Source organism: Marmota marmota, unplaced genomic scaffold (genome assembly GCF_001458135.2).
Source record: "Marmota marmota marmota unplaced genomic scaffold, marMar, whole genome shotgun sequence".
Classification (NCBI taxonomy): domain Eukaryota; kingdom Metazoa; phylum Chordata; class Mammalia; order Rodentia; family Sciuridae; genus Marmota; species Marmota marmota.
In genome coordinates, this window is record NW_026000026.1 from 6,694,093 (window position 1) to 6,710,436 (window position 16,344).

At 45.0% G+C, this 16,344-nt stretch overlaps 1 protein-coding gene, 1 long non-coding RNA gene and 3 other non-coding genes across 5 annotated transcripts in view; 4 read left to right on the forward strand and 1 right to left on the reverse strand.

Moving 5' to 3' along the window:
• Znfx1 (zinc finger NFX1-type containing 1) overlaps positions 1 to 15,965 on the reverse strand; it is a 42,894-nt gene extending 26,929 nt beyond the window's left edge. The window contains exons 1-2 of the mRNA XM_048810829.1: positions 15,945 to 15,965; positions 10,866 to 10,873 (exon numbers count right to left, since the gene is read on the reverse strand). The gene's annotated coding sequence lies outside the window, so the exon portion shown is untranslated. The remainder of the gene's footprint in view (positions 1 to 10,865; positions 10,874 to 15,944) is intronic.
• Positions 7 to 4,222, forward strand: LOC107137063. The gene is made up of 5 exons (XR_001502787.2): positions 7 to 320; positions 660 to 751; positions 1,655 to 1,717; positions 1,996 to 2,064; positions 4,009 to 4,222. It is a non-coding gene; the product is annotated as an uncharacterized LOC107137063 (long non-coding RNA).
• On the forward strand, positions 494 to 586 carry LOC125619243. Its single transcript, XR_007350741.1, has one exon. It is a non-coding gene; the product is annotated as a small nucleolar SNORD12/SNORD106 (small nucleolar RNA).
• LOC125619241 lies at positions 1,491 to 1,581 on the forward strand. The gene has a single exon (XR_007350739.1). It is a non-coding gene; the product is annotated as a small nucleolar SNORD12/SNORD106 (small nucleolar RNA).
• On the forward strand, positions 1,820 to 1,912 carry LOC125619242. The gene has a single exon (XR_007350740.1). It is a non-coding gene; the product is annotated as a small nucleolar SNORD12/SNORD106 (small nucleolar RNA).
• Positions 15,966 to 16,344: the final 379 nt, after the last annotated feature.

Consider the following 16,344-nt stretch of genomic DNA (forward strand, 5'->3'; position numbering starts at 1 on the left):
CGAAGCGCGACATGGCGGCGAGGCCCAGGAGCCCGGCTGCCCAGTGTGTACGAGGCGGGGGGCGGGGCTAGGCGCGGCCTTGACAACCATTAGAGCGCTTGGGGCTGCGCGGCTCAGGGACTATGTTTCCCAGGGGCCGTCGCGGCGGGCCGGAAGGGGCGGGCCCCCTGCCAGTGCTCACGCGCGCCAGTCCGGCTGATTATATAAGGCAGGCTCCGGCCGCGTTCGTTCTTTTGCTTCGGAGGTGCTTGTGGTGTGTGGTAGTTTTGTTCGCGATCCTCGGCATGTCTTCCTTCGCTGCCCACCACGTTTGTTTAATGGTGAGTGGGGACTCCACTGTTTTCCCGTCACGAGTTTGGTCCTCTTTTGTCCTCTTAGTGCCATCGCCTGCCCTGCTTGGCCTAGTCTTCTCCAGCGCAGAGGCGTTAGGGCCGTGGGGAGATGAGTTAGCTAGGAAAACTCGCGCCTTCTGCTTGACTCTAAGGAGCCCTTGACTGGTGTAAATGATGACTTCACTTTTTTCCCCATCAGATCGACAATGCTGATCTTTTTTTTAACACTTGCCAGTTAATTCTGACACACCAGCTTCAAGAGGCCCTTCCTCTCCTTGCTCTTTCCTGGCCATGGAAAATGGCGACTGACGCCCTTTTGTATTTTAGGTTAACGCAATTGGATTCAGAATGGATGTTGCAAGACGGGCTCACCTCTGGGCTTCCACGGGAACCCCACTTTCTGTCTTCGGAGCTCTGGGGTAAGCACGTATGTCTTAGGATCTAAGACAAAGTTTGGAGGTTATGATTAAATTTAATTGAAGTTAGTTTTTTTGTGTTGGTGCTGGTTGGAACTCAGGGCCTTGAGCATGCTTAACATGTGCTCTGCCACAGAGCTACTTTTCCCAGAGTTCTATTGAAACTCTTAGGTGCTTATAACAATTTATATATTGGATGGGTTCCTGGGAAGAAACAGTTCTAGATGTCCAAAGAGCTTTCTTGAGCTTTTCCATTTGTGAAAAACCAAAAGAATTTCTGTTAACCTAGATACTAACTGCAGAGCTTATCCCCACCCCCTTCACTTGAATGCAGAAATGAGGCACATAGAACTGAGACCTTACTGAACATTGCCCACAGGGTCTGGCTATATATTGCTTAGGCTAATAACTCAAAACTTCTGGCCTCAAGCAGTCCTTCCAATCAATGCCTTGTCCTCTCAAGTGGCTGGGATTTCAGGTGTGATTTCTGCTCACTGAAGGAGAGATGTGGCAGCAACTTATCTTATTCCATATTCCTCTTGTTAAGAGCTCAAAGAGCAGCTGCAAAACACGCCACAGGCCTATAATCCCAGTGGCTCAGGAGGCTGAGGCAGGAGGTTTGCAAGCCTTAGCAACTTAGTGAGACCCTGTTTTAAAATAAAAAAGGGCTGGGGATATGACTGAGTGCCCTTGGGCCCAATCTCTGGTACTCCCCCCCCACCAAAAACTCAAAGAGCTGCTTGCTGGCATATATGATGACTGAACTTTTTTCCCCGACAGATCGACCATGTTGATCTAACTTTTCTAAGCCAGTTTCTGTCTGATATGCCTGCTTGAGCACCAACCACCTCATAATCCCTTGCCCATCTAACTGATGGGATTTAATCTTTCTGTGTTTTATCTTAGGTTTGCTACCAGAAACCAGGGTTTGAATGAACAAGGATGAATTCCAGGAGTGTGAAAGGATTGGTAAGTGATGCCGGCATTTCTTCCTCATCTGAACAGATGTGGGAAAGTAACTGCTTTTTCCTAGTGTGGAACTGTCTTTTTGACTCAAATTTTACTCATTGAGCCGATGCAGCTGATGACACAACTTTTTTCCCCATCAGATCGACCCTGTTGATCTAACTAAACCTGTAAGCCAGTTTTATCTGATGCATCGACACAAAATAACTTGTTTTTATTTGTTGCTTGCTCTGTTGGTTGGTGTTATTCCAGCATTCAGATTATTTGTTCACTTCCTACAGGAGTCCTGGGTGCTACTATGTTGACATTAGTCTAATCTGATGTCTTTGCTTCAGTCCGTCCTGCAACAGGTGAGGTTTCTGCTTTCCAGCTGTCACACCCCACTTTTGACCCAGTACTGAGTTGTGTATAAAGTGGGAGGGGGGAATGAATTTGAAGTTGTTCTTATGGGGGGTGATGTTGGGCTGTTGGTACTAGAAAGTCTTAAAGTTGCTGGACATTGTAGTTTCCTTAGCCTGGCAAATACTGCATCTTTTAAAATAAGGAACTTGTCTGGGATTGTGGTTCAGTGGTAGAGAGCTCACCTAGCACGTGCAAGGTCCTGGGTTTGATCCTCTGCACCACATAAAAATAAATAAATAAAGGTATTGTGTACAACTACTAAATTAAAAAAAATCAAGGAACTTGTCTCACATGAGTTGGAATTCGTTTGATCATGATTATTTTTGTGGCATTCAATTGTAAGCCTTATTTGTGTGTTGGGTGAATGGAGGCTGTCCTCAATTTCTTGCTACGTGGGTCTCTTTAGCATATTGACTTGCTTCATCAAAGTGAGCAAGCAAAGCAGATAGACACAGGTGGCTATTTGTGTTTGTTCCTCCCACCACTACTTTATACAGAAGGCAACAGCACCATCCCTTTTTTCTGGAAGTTTGCTTATCTGGTTGGTTGAGACTGGTCTGAGTCAGACCTTAGTTGCATACCTTGTGCTGACCTGAATGATCCCTTAGTAAATTGTGCCTAACACAGAAAATCCACTTTTGCCAAATGAGTATTCCTTTACTTGCCTAGAACCTTTAACTAGTGAAAAGAGTAAACAACAGTGACAGCTCCCCTCCTTGAGTATGGTGTTCCTCCTATAGATTACAGATGTCTCCTAGTAATTCATTCCGTAACTTTATTTTTTAGTTGTAGTTGGACACAATACCTTTATTTTTATGTGGTGCTGAGGATCGAACACAGGGCCACGCACATGCAAGGCAAGTGCCCTACCACTGAGCCACATCCCCAGCCTCCCCCCCCCCACTGACTGAAAAGCTGTAGAAATTTAGATTGTTGTCACTCATTACCCTAGATTCAAAGTGTTCTGGTATAGCTTCAGGCTTTCATGTGAAGATTTGACATTTAAAGAGGATCCTCTGCCAGGCATGGTAGTATGTGATCACCTATAATTAAAGCTACTTGGGAGACTGAGACAAGGCCAGTCTGAGCTACTTAAACCCTCTCAAGGAGGTATGTGGCTCAAGTGGTAGCCTGCTTGCCTAGCATGTATGAGGCACTGGGTTCAATTCTCAGCACCATGTAAAATAAAATATATTGTTTCCACCTAAAACTAAAAAATAAATATTAAAAAAAGGTCTGTGAATGTAACCCATTGGTAAAGGCACCCTTGGGTTCAATCTCCAATGCAGAAAAACTCAATGATCCTTTAACAACTGAGAATATTCTCAGTTACATGGTCTTGTTATCCACTACACATTGACACATATATGTATTAATTGTACAGTGCATTTATATTTAGGTTGTGTCACTTGAGAATCAACAAAATTGTTTTGGGGACAGTAGTAGGGGTTGAACCCTGGGCTTTGGTACACTAGGCCACAGAGCTACTCTCCAGCCTATGTTTGTAGTTTTAGTCAGTCTTGCTAACTTGCTCAGGCTGGTCTTGAACTTGGACCCTCCTGCCTCAGCCTCCTGGGTAGCTGTATACCACTATACCCGGCTAATTCCCCACTTTTCAGAAGTTTCTCATTGTGGATTTGACTGTTACCTTTACCCAGAAGGGCTTATTTCTGGATTTAGGTTAAGTATTTCAATTGTAACCAGTGTGGGAATAATACATGGGCACAATATTGGCAGTGTAGAAGAGACGGGTTATCTTAGTGGGAGTTAGCCAGCTCCTTGACTTTGAGGGTGGACCAGCGTGTGGAGAACCACATGCTTCCATATTCCCAGATAGCACTTTTCTGACCAAAATGGAACAGATTATAATGTACTTTTTATTTTCCTTTTAGAAGTTGCTCAGCCATGGAGTTGGAGTCCAAATACTGAAAGAAAAAGGAGTCCTGTGTTTCCAGCTGAACCAATCCCACAAGGTGTTTGTGTACTTAGCTAGAGGGCTAGCCCCAGTTGAAGGCTGTACTCCCCCTTTCTTGAAAAATTCAAGAATTAAATTTCTGACTTTGTAGCATTTCTACCTACAGAAAGAATAAAAGAAATTAAAACTTGTATTTTGTCATGGGAGGTAAACATTCAATAGCGATAACAAGTAGCAAACAGGTATCTGTAAATTTCCTTTGGTTTATGTGAGAATCCAGTGGCCTAGTAGGCAGCTCTGACTTGCTTGCTAGGTCTCATTACTTTGCTCACTTCGGTGGAGCAGCCTGCCATGTTGAAAGGGGCAGGGGACTTGGTATTTTGAAGCCATTAGTACGGGGTATTCATGCCAACAGGTGCTTCTCTAGTGAAGACACCAGCTGATCACAACTTAGTTATTACTAAATCTGTAGCATAGGAACTATGGTTTCGGTTGATAGGTTGCCATGATATGCTCATTTAAATCAAGACCCTCTGCAAACTGAGGAGACAGCTTGCTTGAGCTGCCAGGCACTCCTACATCTTCCCCTTTGCCATGTGGGACTTCAGAGGGATCTGTGCTGCAGAAGAGACCTGGCTTTCATTAGCTTCTGAGGAATGTGCATGTACATCTAAGGCAACTGACAGTGATTGGATTTTTTTAAGAACAAATTTTAATATTTATTTTTTAGTTTTCAGCGGACACAACATCTTTGTATGTGGTGCTGAGGGTTGAACCCGGGCCACACACATGCCAGGCGAGCATGCTACCGCTTGAGCCACATCCCCAGCCCTGATTGGATTTTTTATAGTGAGACCCTGTCTTCCACTCCCTGAAGTAGACCTGGTTTCCTGATCTATAGCATTTATTTCAAGCTACAAAGCCTTGGAATAGTTATATGGCAATACCCCATAGAGCCTGGCAGATGGTAAGATACTCAGTAAATATTGGTATATTGATACATATGAATGGGCTGGGTTGTGGTTCAGTGGTAAAGCACTTCACTAAACGTGAAACGATGGGTTTGATCCTCAGCACCATATGAATAAAGGTATTGTGTCCATCTACAATACAAAAAAAGTGAATCAGTTTGGCTACAGCAGGGCTCCCAAGCTCGTGAAATGGTATCAATCCTGCAAGCAGAGTACCTGCAGGTTCCAGAGGCACAGGTGAGGAGTTAGCTGTTCCCAGTTCCATCTGAGAAATAAGGAATGATTGCTTCCTATTTGCCCCCAAAGGTTTTTGAGCTACTCTTTCATAATAGTGGGTGTTAAGTAAGCAGACAACAAAAACGGGGCTGGGTTTCTGGCTCAGTGGCAGAGAGCTTACCTGGCACATGTGAGGCACTGGGTTCAATCCTCAGTACCACATAGACATTATATATATATATTTGTAATGCTAGGTTTTTTTTAATTCTAGGTTTTAGTACCTAGAACCTGGGCCTCACATGCTAGGCAAATGCTCTACCTCTGAGCTACATCCATAGTCCCAGAATTTTGTTTTTTCCTTTTTGTACTGGGCATTGAACCCAGGTATGCTTTATTAATGAGTTATATCCCATTTTTTAATTCTGAGAGGGGATTACTGAAACCAGCTTTGAATTTGCCATCCTCTTGCCTTAGCTGGGATTATAGGCTTGCACCACTGTGTTTGGCCTCAGAATATTTAGTTGTAAATGAACACACAGTATCTTTATTTTTATGTTGTGCTGAGGATTGAACTCAGTGCTTCACACATGCGAGGCAAGACTTTACCATTGAGCTTACAGCCTCAGCCCCACAGAATGTTTTATTAAAGAATATATAATTGTTCCACAGTGTCCTTAGGGGATTAATTTAGAGATTCCTGTAAATACCAAAAAACTGGGGATACTCTCTTATATAAAACGATGAATTTGCTTAGAATCTATGCAAGTCCTCCAATAGTCTTTTTAAATCATTTCTAGATAATACCTGATAAATTCAATGCTATAGAAGTACAGTATTGTTGGGACATAATGACAAGAAAAAGTGAATGGGACTGTAGACTCAGTGGGTGTGCTGGGCTAGCTTTGGTTTGATACCCCACACTGCAGGGGGGAAATAGTCTGTACATGTTTAGTACAAATGCTTTTTTTCTTTTTTTTTTTTTTGATACTGGGGATTGAACTCGGGGACACTTGACCACTGAGCCGCATCTGCAGCCCTATTTTGTATTTTATTTAAAGTCAGGGTGTCGCTGAGTTGCTTAGCACCTCACCGGTGCCGAGACTGGCTTTGAACTCAAAATCCTCCTGTTGCAGCCTCCTGAGCCACTGGGATTACAGGCGTGCACCATAAGGCACAGCTACAAATGCGTTTTTGAAAAGAATATTTTTGAGCTGTGGTTGAGTCCACAGGTGTGGAACTCTGGATAAAGGTCCAACTGCATTCCCACAATCAGTCCATTAATATTTCTCAAGTACCTACCACATGCCAGGGTTTATTCTAGTTACTGGAGATACAATAGTGGAAAACAACCAGAAAAAAAGCTTGCCTGTGTCGGAGGTGCGCTCACCTGGCATGCATGTGGCCTGGGTTCGATCCTCAGCACCACATACAACAAAGATGTTGTGCCCGCCGAAAACTAAAAAATATTTAAAAAATTGTCTCTCCCTCTCTCTCTCAAAAAAAAAAAAAAAAAAAANTGTCTTCACTAGAGAAGCACCTGTTGGCATGAATACCCCGTACTAATGGCTTCAAAATACCAAGTCCCCTGCCCCTTTCAACATGGCAGGCTGCTCCACCGAAGTGAGCAAAGTAATGAGACCTAGCAAGCAAGTCAGAGCTGCCTACTAGGCCACTGGATTCTCACATAAACCAAAGGAAATTTACAGATACCTGTTTGCTACTTGTTATCGCTATTGAATGTTTACCTCCCATGACAAAATACAAGTTTTAATTTCTTTTATTCTTTCTGTAGGTAGAAATGCTACAAAGTCAGAAATTTAATTCTTGAATTTTTCAAGAAAGGGGGAGTACAGCCTTCAACTGGGGCTAGCCCTCTAGCTAAGTACACAAACACCTTGTGGGATTGGTTCAGCTGGAAACACAGGACTCCTTTTTCTTTCAGTATTTGGACTCCAACTCCATGGCTGAGCAACTTCTAAAAGGAAAATAAAAAGTACATTATAATCTGTTCCATTTTGGTCAGAAAAGTGCTATCTGGGAATATGGAAGCATGTGGTTCTCCACACGCTGGTCCACCCTCAAAGTCAAGGAGCTGGCTAACTCCCACTAAGATAACCCGTCTCTTCTACACTGCCAATATTGTGCCCATGTATTATTCCCACACTGGTTACAATTGAAATACTTAACCTAAATCCAGAAATAAGCCCTTCTGGGTAAAGGTAACAGTCAAATCCACAATGAGAAACTTCTGAAAAGTGGGGAATTAGCCGGGTATAGTGGTATACAGCTACCCAGGAGGCTGAGGCAGGAGGGTCCAAGTTCAAGACCAGCCTGAGCAAGTTAGCAAGACTGACTAAAACTACAAACATAGGCTGGAGAGTAGCTCTGTGGCCTAGTGTACCAAAGCCCAGGGTTCAACCCCTACTACTGTCCCCAAAACAATTTTGTTGATTCTCAAGTGACACAACCTAAATATAAATGCACTGTAAGGTGCAAGGATTCTGGCTCTGGATATATACAGGGCAGCATTCCTCTGGGGACCAAACTTCTGGAGGGTAACAGGCGCCCTGTTATCCACATTTGGAGTATTCTATAGTTTTTCCCTGGACTAGTAAGATGACTAATAAATGCTCAATGCCTAGCTGCTATGGTAATGTCACTTTATACAATGAGCAGTATGTACTTGACATCAATGACCTAATGTGACCTATGGATATGAATAAAGCTGGCAGCTCAGATGAGCCCTTTTTACTTTGCCCCTGCACTTTGCTTGCTTCTGTCTCTGTTTTTCTTCACACTAAGGGGACTGGGGATATAGTTCAGTTGGTAGAGTGCTTGCCTCCCATGCACAATCCATGCACAATCCCTAGCACCACAAAAAAATAAAATATAATAATAATGATAATAATAATGCCATGACTTGTCTGAGATCACCCAGCTGATAAGTGGCAGAGCCAGCCCTCTGTCTGGCTCTGTTGGTAGTCTTTGGCTTCATTGCAGTCCAGCAGACACAGGAAAGGAGCCCATTTCTGATCCTTCAAGGTTCATATGCTTTTGAGTTCCCTGTGAAGGAGACACTACAGAGGTCAGAAGTGCCAGGGGCAGGAAAGCTCCCTAGAGAGCTCCCCTGGCCCACCACCCTAGTCTCTTGGCTTTTCTGTCATCACTTCCCCAAGCCCTGGGGGCGGGGGCAGTCCTCCAGGGCTCATCCTGGGCAACTTGTCCTTCAGCTTCAGTCTCTTCCAAAACCTGATGCTTCTAGGATGATCCTCCTCTTTGTCCTCTTAACTGAGGTGACTGGGGCAAATTCTTGCACCTGTATAAGCCTCAGTTTCCTCATCTGTGAAGTGGGGTTCTTAATGCCTCCTTCAGAAAGGTTTCAGGCGCAATAAAAATCACATCTGTAGGGACTGGGGTTGTGGCTCAGAGGTAGAGCACTCGTCTATCGTGTGTGAGGCACTGGATTCGATTCTCAGCACCTCATAAAAATAAAGGTATTGTGTCCACCTACAACTAAAAAATAAATATTAAAAAATGATTAAAGAAAATCATGTCTGTAAAATGCTTAGCCTCAGGCCCGGCTCGTGGTAGCGACACAATTCATATCTTGTAAATAAACACATCTTTTTGCCAAAGTTAGATGGGAGGTGTTTGATAGTGGAGAGGTAGAAAAAGAACAATAAGTGTGTCCCGTAAGTGCTTGCCATGGGCCCATGCTGCATGTATTATCTCAAACAGTCTCCGCCCAACCCTGCTCATTATTGAATTTTATAGACTGGAAAACTGAAGCTCAGGGAAGTCAAGTGACTGACTTGAAGTCACACCTTGGAAGTAGCTTTGTTGTATTTGGGTCATAGCTCTACCACTTTGTAGCCATGTGACCTTGAGAAGCCATTCACATCTCTCTGGGCCTCATTTCTTCATCTGGAAATTGGCTCACTGGCTTATTCATTGAATTCTGTTTTCAGGGTTCCTCCCGGGGTAGCACATATCAGAGTTTTGAGTGGCTGAATAACGCCGTGCCCATGTCTGTGCCAGAGTTAGTTACCTATTCATCTATGGATGAGTGGGCAGTTGTGTCCACCTTTGGGCTATTAAAGTGATCATTGTCATACAATTATCTATTTCAGTCCTTGTTTTCAATTCTTTGCGGGTAGGACAAGGATACCACCTCTGGGGAACAGAGCTCTCATAGCTCTGCCTGGAAAGGGACTTCTCAAGTGCTTGCTATTTCCAGTTTATTTCTACTTTTAATTTCTCCTGGATTTTGCTTGCTTCACTCCTAATTGTGGCTATACAATTACCAGGGAACAGATGCCGCTGTCCCAAGCCAGATCTTGGGATGGAGCCAGATCTTCTCCAGAACCTGCAACTGCAGCCTCGGTCTGCAGGGGGCACTGCGGGCACACATTTCTCCAACATGTGACCAGAAGCTTCCATCCCCAGCCAGGAAAGGGGAAAGTAGCCCTGGCCAGGGCCTTGCTGATGGGAAAGCTTGTCAGAACCTGCAGCCAGCACTCGAAGGGTGGACTGCAGCGTTGGAGCCGGTTCCCCAGGCCTGAGACCGCACAACTTCCAGGCTCATCTTGCAACCGACAAACAAATCAGTAATCAATTTCCACGGTTCCGGGTTTCCTTCTGTTCCATTATGTTTTCATAGCAGGGCGGCTACTACCAGCTACTACTCGCTAAAATGTTGGCAGCTGAATTCAATTTTATAAACTAACAACTGGGCAACACACATGATTGGGCCTCATGGCCCTGAGGCCACCAGTTTGAGACCTATGTAAATGTGTCCTTTTCAGCACTGCCCTTGTCATTCCTGAATGGGATGCCCAGTTAGATGTGAATGTCAGATAAACAACTAATAATTTTTTAGTGTTTAAGTATGTCCCATGCAATATTTGGGACATAGTAAAAAAATATTTGTTGTGTATATGATATTCTAATGTAATGAGCCATTATGTACTTTTATTTGCAAAATCTGGCAACCCCTGTCTTGGGGCACCTGGCTTGGGACAGTGGCATCTGTTCTTTAAGATGCAGCTCCATGGACCTGGTATCTTCTGAGTAAATTTCATATAATTTGTCAACTTGAATTTTTCCTCCAAAGTTATCTGGGGGGCATTGGGCTGTGGAGTCTCCCAATAGCTAGTCTCTAAACTGGCTTCAAAGCCTGGGCTGGTGGAATTGGCAGGCTGAGTGGCCAGTCTGACAGGTCCTCTCCTCCCTCCTCCCATGGTCCTGATGTTAGTTAACGACAAGTCTGTTTAGAAGATGTCTTAGTCCAGTTTATGTTGCAATCACAAAATCCCTTAGACTGGATAATTTAAAGGGAAAGAGTTTATTTTGACTCTCTTTTCTGGAGGCTGGAAAGTCTAAGCGTGTAGAGCTGGAGAGGGCCTTACGCTATTTCAACTAAAGGCAGAAAACAGAAAAGTAAGTGGACCTGTGTACAGGAGGCGGAACATGAGGGGCAGCTTCACGTTATAAGAACCTACTCTCAGCAAAGCACAGTGTTGCATGCCTGTAATCTCAGCAGCTTCAGAGGCTGAGGCAGGAGGATGGCAAGTTCAAAGCCAGCCTCAGCAATGGCAAAGCCCTAAGCAACTCAGTGAGACCTGTCTCTAAATAAAATACAAAATAGGGCTGCGGATGTGTCTCAGTGTTCCACTGAGTTCAACTCAGTGACCCTGAGTTCAATCCCCACTACACCCCCTACACAAAGGAACCTGCTCTTATGATAACTACTCCAGTAACATGAGAATAACCCAGTTGTGTGAGAGAGGCATTCATTTCTCTTAATGACCTAATCATTCTTAAAGGCCCCAACTCTCAACACCCCACAAGGGCAATTAAATTTTCAACATGAGTTTTGGGGGAGGGGGATAAACCAGCTTCGGCAGAAACAGACCATCTTGAGTTTATTTTTATCTGTGACTTTTTTAAAAAAAAGAAAAGGAGAAATCTGGACCCTCGCATTTGGCAGGCTCCTTAAACAAATGGTCTTTTGCTAAAATAGACCACTGTTGGCTGGTGGGAGCCTGTGGTGGGTGGGGGAGGAGGACACAAGTGGATGCCAACATTGTTTTGCCCCCATGTTAAAACGGCAGGGCGTGCAGTCTGGGACTTGGATGTCCCTTTGCCCGGGTACCTGATGTTCCTACAGGTAGAGGGACTACCTGGTGAGCATGGTGGTGTTTATCCCAGATGGTACCAGGCAGGCTGTCTCAAACTGCTCCCCTGGTCCCATCTTTCTATCAATCAATTTGTCCCCACTGGAGTCATAGTGACAGTAGACTATTTCCCACCAGGCTCAGTGCTGGGTACTGTACTTACTTTAAACACGTTTCCTCCCCTTGACTCGAGCAGGGAGGCCACATTATTACTTTACAGATAAGGAAGCTGAGGTCAGGAGAGGGGAAGGGACTTGCCTCAGCCCCAGGTAGTAAATGGCTTTGCCCAAGTCTTCCTTCACCTCTCCACCTTCTGCCCAGGGCTTCTGGCTCGACAGGTCTGCGCCCTGTGGTTCCCAATGGGTCCCCCGCGGGAGCTTCGGCAGGAGGTGGGAGGAGGCTGGCAGGTGAGGAGCAGGTCCCAATCCCCTGGCTTGTGCCCTGCGGGACAACTCAGGCTGGCTGCTTCTCCATCGAAGGCCACCTCCATCAAAGGCCACCTCTCCAGGGCTCCTCCAACTGACTCTCCTTCAGGACTCCAGTGACTGTTCCTTTATGGCCCCTTCAATTTAGGGGGTGCTTCCTGTTTCCAGCTTCAGGGCTCTGCACTAGCCCTTGAGTCCTTCTGGAATTATGCTTCATTTGAGCCAGTGGGCCATGGCTGGTACAGAGGCAGAGCTGGGGTTTGAACCCCTGACTCCAACAGAACCTCTGCCAAGGCCTCCCAGAGCTGCTTGCTGGATGCTCCTGCCAGGCTGAGCATCTCCCTTCTGGCTTGGACCATGATCTGCTCTAATTTTTATCACTTTTCCACAACAATTGAAGAAAATGTTGCCAAACACATGCTCTGTGCCCGCCAGGCAATTGGCCCAGTTAAAAATACCACAAAATGTGTTGAGTTTGACAAGACTTATTCTGAGAAGGAACTCCTAGTCAACGTGTATTCCCGCCCCTCCCCAAAGGCTTAGTTAGGACCATTTTAAGAAGCCTTTCTAGAACATTCCCTGGGGGGAAAGCACTGCGCTGAGCCAGAGTAGTGACAGGGCAGATAGTCATTCCCCATCTGGCCCCTACAGCAGTTCACAGCCAAGTCACCAACCACCTGACTGGTTCAGGACACAATTTCAAGGGACAATAGACCAAGTCACTCATCTACCTGTGGTGTTTGAAAATAGGGACATAATTATTAAAAACATTAAAATCATGTTAAAATTCAGGTGGGATATATACTCAAATATATTCTTAATAAAAATAACTATTATGAGGAATGAATTATTGATAATAAAGACTTGGACCTTAGGACATATGTTTAATGACAAAAGCCAGTTTCAAAGTTTGCAACTAAATGATCATTGATAGAACATTCTTGGGGGGAAAAAAACTGACAGAGATGGAGAAGAGATCATGACGGGAATGGGAGAGAGGAGCTCAGGCCTAAAGGATAGCACAAAGATTCTTTTGTAGTGATGGGATCTATCTTGACTGAGCTGGTGGTTACAGGAAAATATAAATCTCTTTGTGGGATAAAATCATGTGAATTATATATGCATTGAGTTGCATAGAATTATGTGTGTGTACAAAAATGGTGGCAACAGAATAAAGTCTGAATCTTATTAAACAGCATCACATCTAATTACTATTCCCTTTAGTTTCATACCGTACTACAGTTATATAAGATGCCACTCTTGGGGGCAGCTGGGTTAAGGGTACGCGATATTCTCTGTATTCTTTTTGCAACTCCCTGTAAATCTATAATTACTCCAAAACAAAAAGTTAAAAATACTTTCATCATTGCCCAATCAGAATATGTGCATGGTAGAAAGTCAGAAATACAGAAAGAAAAAAATATATAAAGCTACTCAGAGATGCCACTGTTAAATGTTATTGCATATCTTTCTAGATATTTCTCTAGCATTTCTGTATCTCATATGTCTTTTTTCCAAAGTGGCATTACACTGTAACGCTGTTGTAACCTGCTCTCCATTACCGTCTTCATTTTCCCATGTTAATAAAATTTCCCATTGTCCCCCAGAGTTCTGTGCAGTTGACAAGGACTTGCACCCCATGCTCTCACTGTGTCCCTGGTGCCCGCTATTCTAGCACCTTCAATCCCTTCCCTCACAACATGGGCTTGTCCGGGGCATGCTTTCATTTTCTGGTCCATCTGATTGTCCCCCCACCCCCGGCCCCGGGTCTTTCCTGCTTCCTCCTCGTCCTGCAGCTCCTGGAGGTTGGGTGTTTGCTCTAAAGTCTTGGTGGAGTCCAGTTAAATATTTTGGCAAGAAAGTGTGGTGGACAACACCGCATGTCCTATGGCATCCTGGTGCATTTATCTATCTATTTATTGGTCCTGGGGATTAAACCCGGCAGTGCGTAACCTCTGAGCCACATCCCAGCCCTTTTTATTTTTGATTTTGAGACTACTGATCTGGGAGAAAGGGGCTTTTTAGGTGTTATTCCATCTGATTGCAGGGGGACTGGCTACTCAGCAGTGTCGCAGCAACTCCACATACCCCACCTGCTAGTCCCTGGGCGGGAAACTGAGGCACCATGAGGGCTGTAACGTGACCAGCTCCGTCTTCAGCTGATATTCTCTGTAATCAAGTCCTCTCTTTATGCACGCTGCTGGGTGACTGCGAGACACGGTTCCTGCGGCAAAGGCAGGAGGGATACTGAACCTCTCTCTCCCCTTTGGTGCCACTTTCCAAAGTAAGGCACTCTGTGATCAGCCTCAATGGGGACACATGAAGTTCGTTCTAAAATTTAACTTATTTTCTGCAATGGAAATAGAGCCCAGGGCTTCCTGCATGCTGGGCAAGTGCTCTACCACCGAGCTGCACCCCAGCCCTTGGTCCCCCCACCCCCCGGCTTTCTCAGTTTTGAGTATTATCTACTCATGGACTTTTGTTAATTGAATGTGCTTTGATCCATTAGAATTATTCCTCTTTAAAAATTAATCTTCATTTTGGTGATGGGGGTTGAATCCAGGGCTTCGTATGTGCTAAGCATGTACCCTACTGTGGAGCTCCATCCCCTGCTCTAAATTAATCTTTGGGTTGGAGCATAACAGGCACATAGAAAAGGACAGGTCATTCAGCTCAGTGAATTCCCACAGAGAACATGCCATGTGACAACTGTGCAGATTGGAATTTAGAACCTGCCCCTACCCACCCACCTCCCAGGGCACACACAGCCAACCTTCCTCCTCCCAGGTCCTGACTTCTAAACCCATACCTTAATTTATCATTGTCCTTTTTTGGTGCTCAAATGGCCACAACTTTGGCCTGTAGAGACCCTTTCAGGCTGGCTCCTGTTTCCTTTTAGGCGATACCATTAGTTTTTGAGAGTGTCCTTGTTTTCTGGCGTAGCAAGTCACAAAGGAACAATACCGCGTGGTTCTGCTCTTATGGGGTCTCTAGTGTGGTTAGACTTCTAGACCCAGAAAGCAGAAGGGTAGTTGCCAGGGACAGGCGAAAGGAGACTTAGAGAGGTGTTTCCTAGATGTACAGTTTTAGTTTTGCAGATGAAGTTCTGGAGAAGGCCGGGTGTGGCTCAGTGGGAGTAGGGTGCTTGTTTAGAGACTGATTGCATAGGAAGGTGAACATACTAAACTTTATTGAGATGTACTCTTTTCTTTCTTTTAGAAAAAAAAAATTTTTAGTTGTAGATGGACATAATATCTTTGTTTTATTTCTTTATGTGATGCTGAGGATCTAACCCAGTGCCTTACACGTGCGAGGCAATTGCTCCACCACTGATCCACAACCCCAGCCCCAGCCCAAGACGTACTGTTAAAAATGGCTAAACTATGGGTTATGTACATTTTATAACAAATTTAAAAATGCAAGGGCAACCATAAACTGGTAAGATAGAAGGAGCAGTAGCCACCACAGCGCTGACAGAAAAGGCAACTTTCCATGACAAACATTGGATCGGAGTTTCCTTAATGAGTTCACCTGAGGGCAGGTCAGCTCTGTATGTTTAGCTCTGTTAGCTGATGGCTTTTAAGGAGGAAAAAAGAATTTGTATCACCTGCTTTAATTTGCATCACCTGTAAAGTCTCAGTAGTTCTTTACACAAATACACTTTTCATATCTGTCGCAACCCCTTGCCCGCAAGGAAGACGCAACACTCAGGAATCTTCTTTCAGCAGTTTATTTCAGGCCCTTGATAGTTCTTCTTCTACCCCTCGGATGCCCCTCCCAGCCTTAATAAAGCATCTTAAGCCCCAATGCAAAGCAGCCACGTGGAGCTTTCTCATAGGAGATAATAGCCAAGGTAGTTATATTTAAAGCAGAGCTATTTGCGGGGGTCCCTGAACCTGATTGCTTCCCTGAAACTACTTGGCTCAGTACGGCACTGATAATGCTCCCTGAGACCTGACTGGACCGCAATGGGTCCTCCCAGTTAGTCAAATTTTTGGTCTTAAGGTTAATGCAATTAGCATTTCCAAGGCTGAAACAAAAAACTCCTGTGAGATTAATGCGAGAGAGATTGAAGTACCGGTCTTGGTCCCCGGCGGCGCTCCGCTTTCTCCGCAGTGTGAGCCCGCTCCGCAGCAGTGCAGGCAGGTCCCTCAGCCGCGGCCGTAGTGACGCCGGCGGCTGCTCGCGCTCCGGTTCGCGGGCGCTGGGACTGCGGCGCAGAGCGCTGTCCGCCGCCGTTACCGCCATCCTCATACCCAGACCGCGGCTGTGGTCTTGGCAGCTTCTCTCAAAAACATCTGCAAAGTACTATGTTTCATTTCCAGACCCTTGGAACGTAACAGGCCATCTAGGGCCAGAAGAAGCGGACTTGAAGATGCGGCACCCATGACACAACAACAAAAGAAGCACAAAAAACAAAAGCAAAATGACACAACAAAAGAAACACAGAAAACAAAAGCGAAAGTAAAAACGAAAGTACACAATGCAGCTGCTTCCCCGCTTTGGTCGCGGATCCCACTTACCT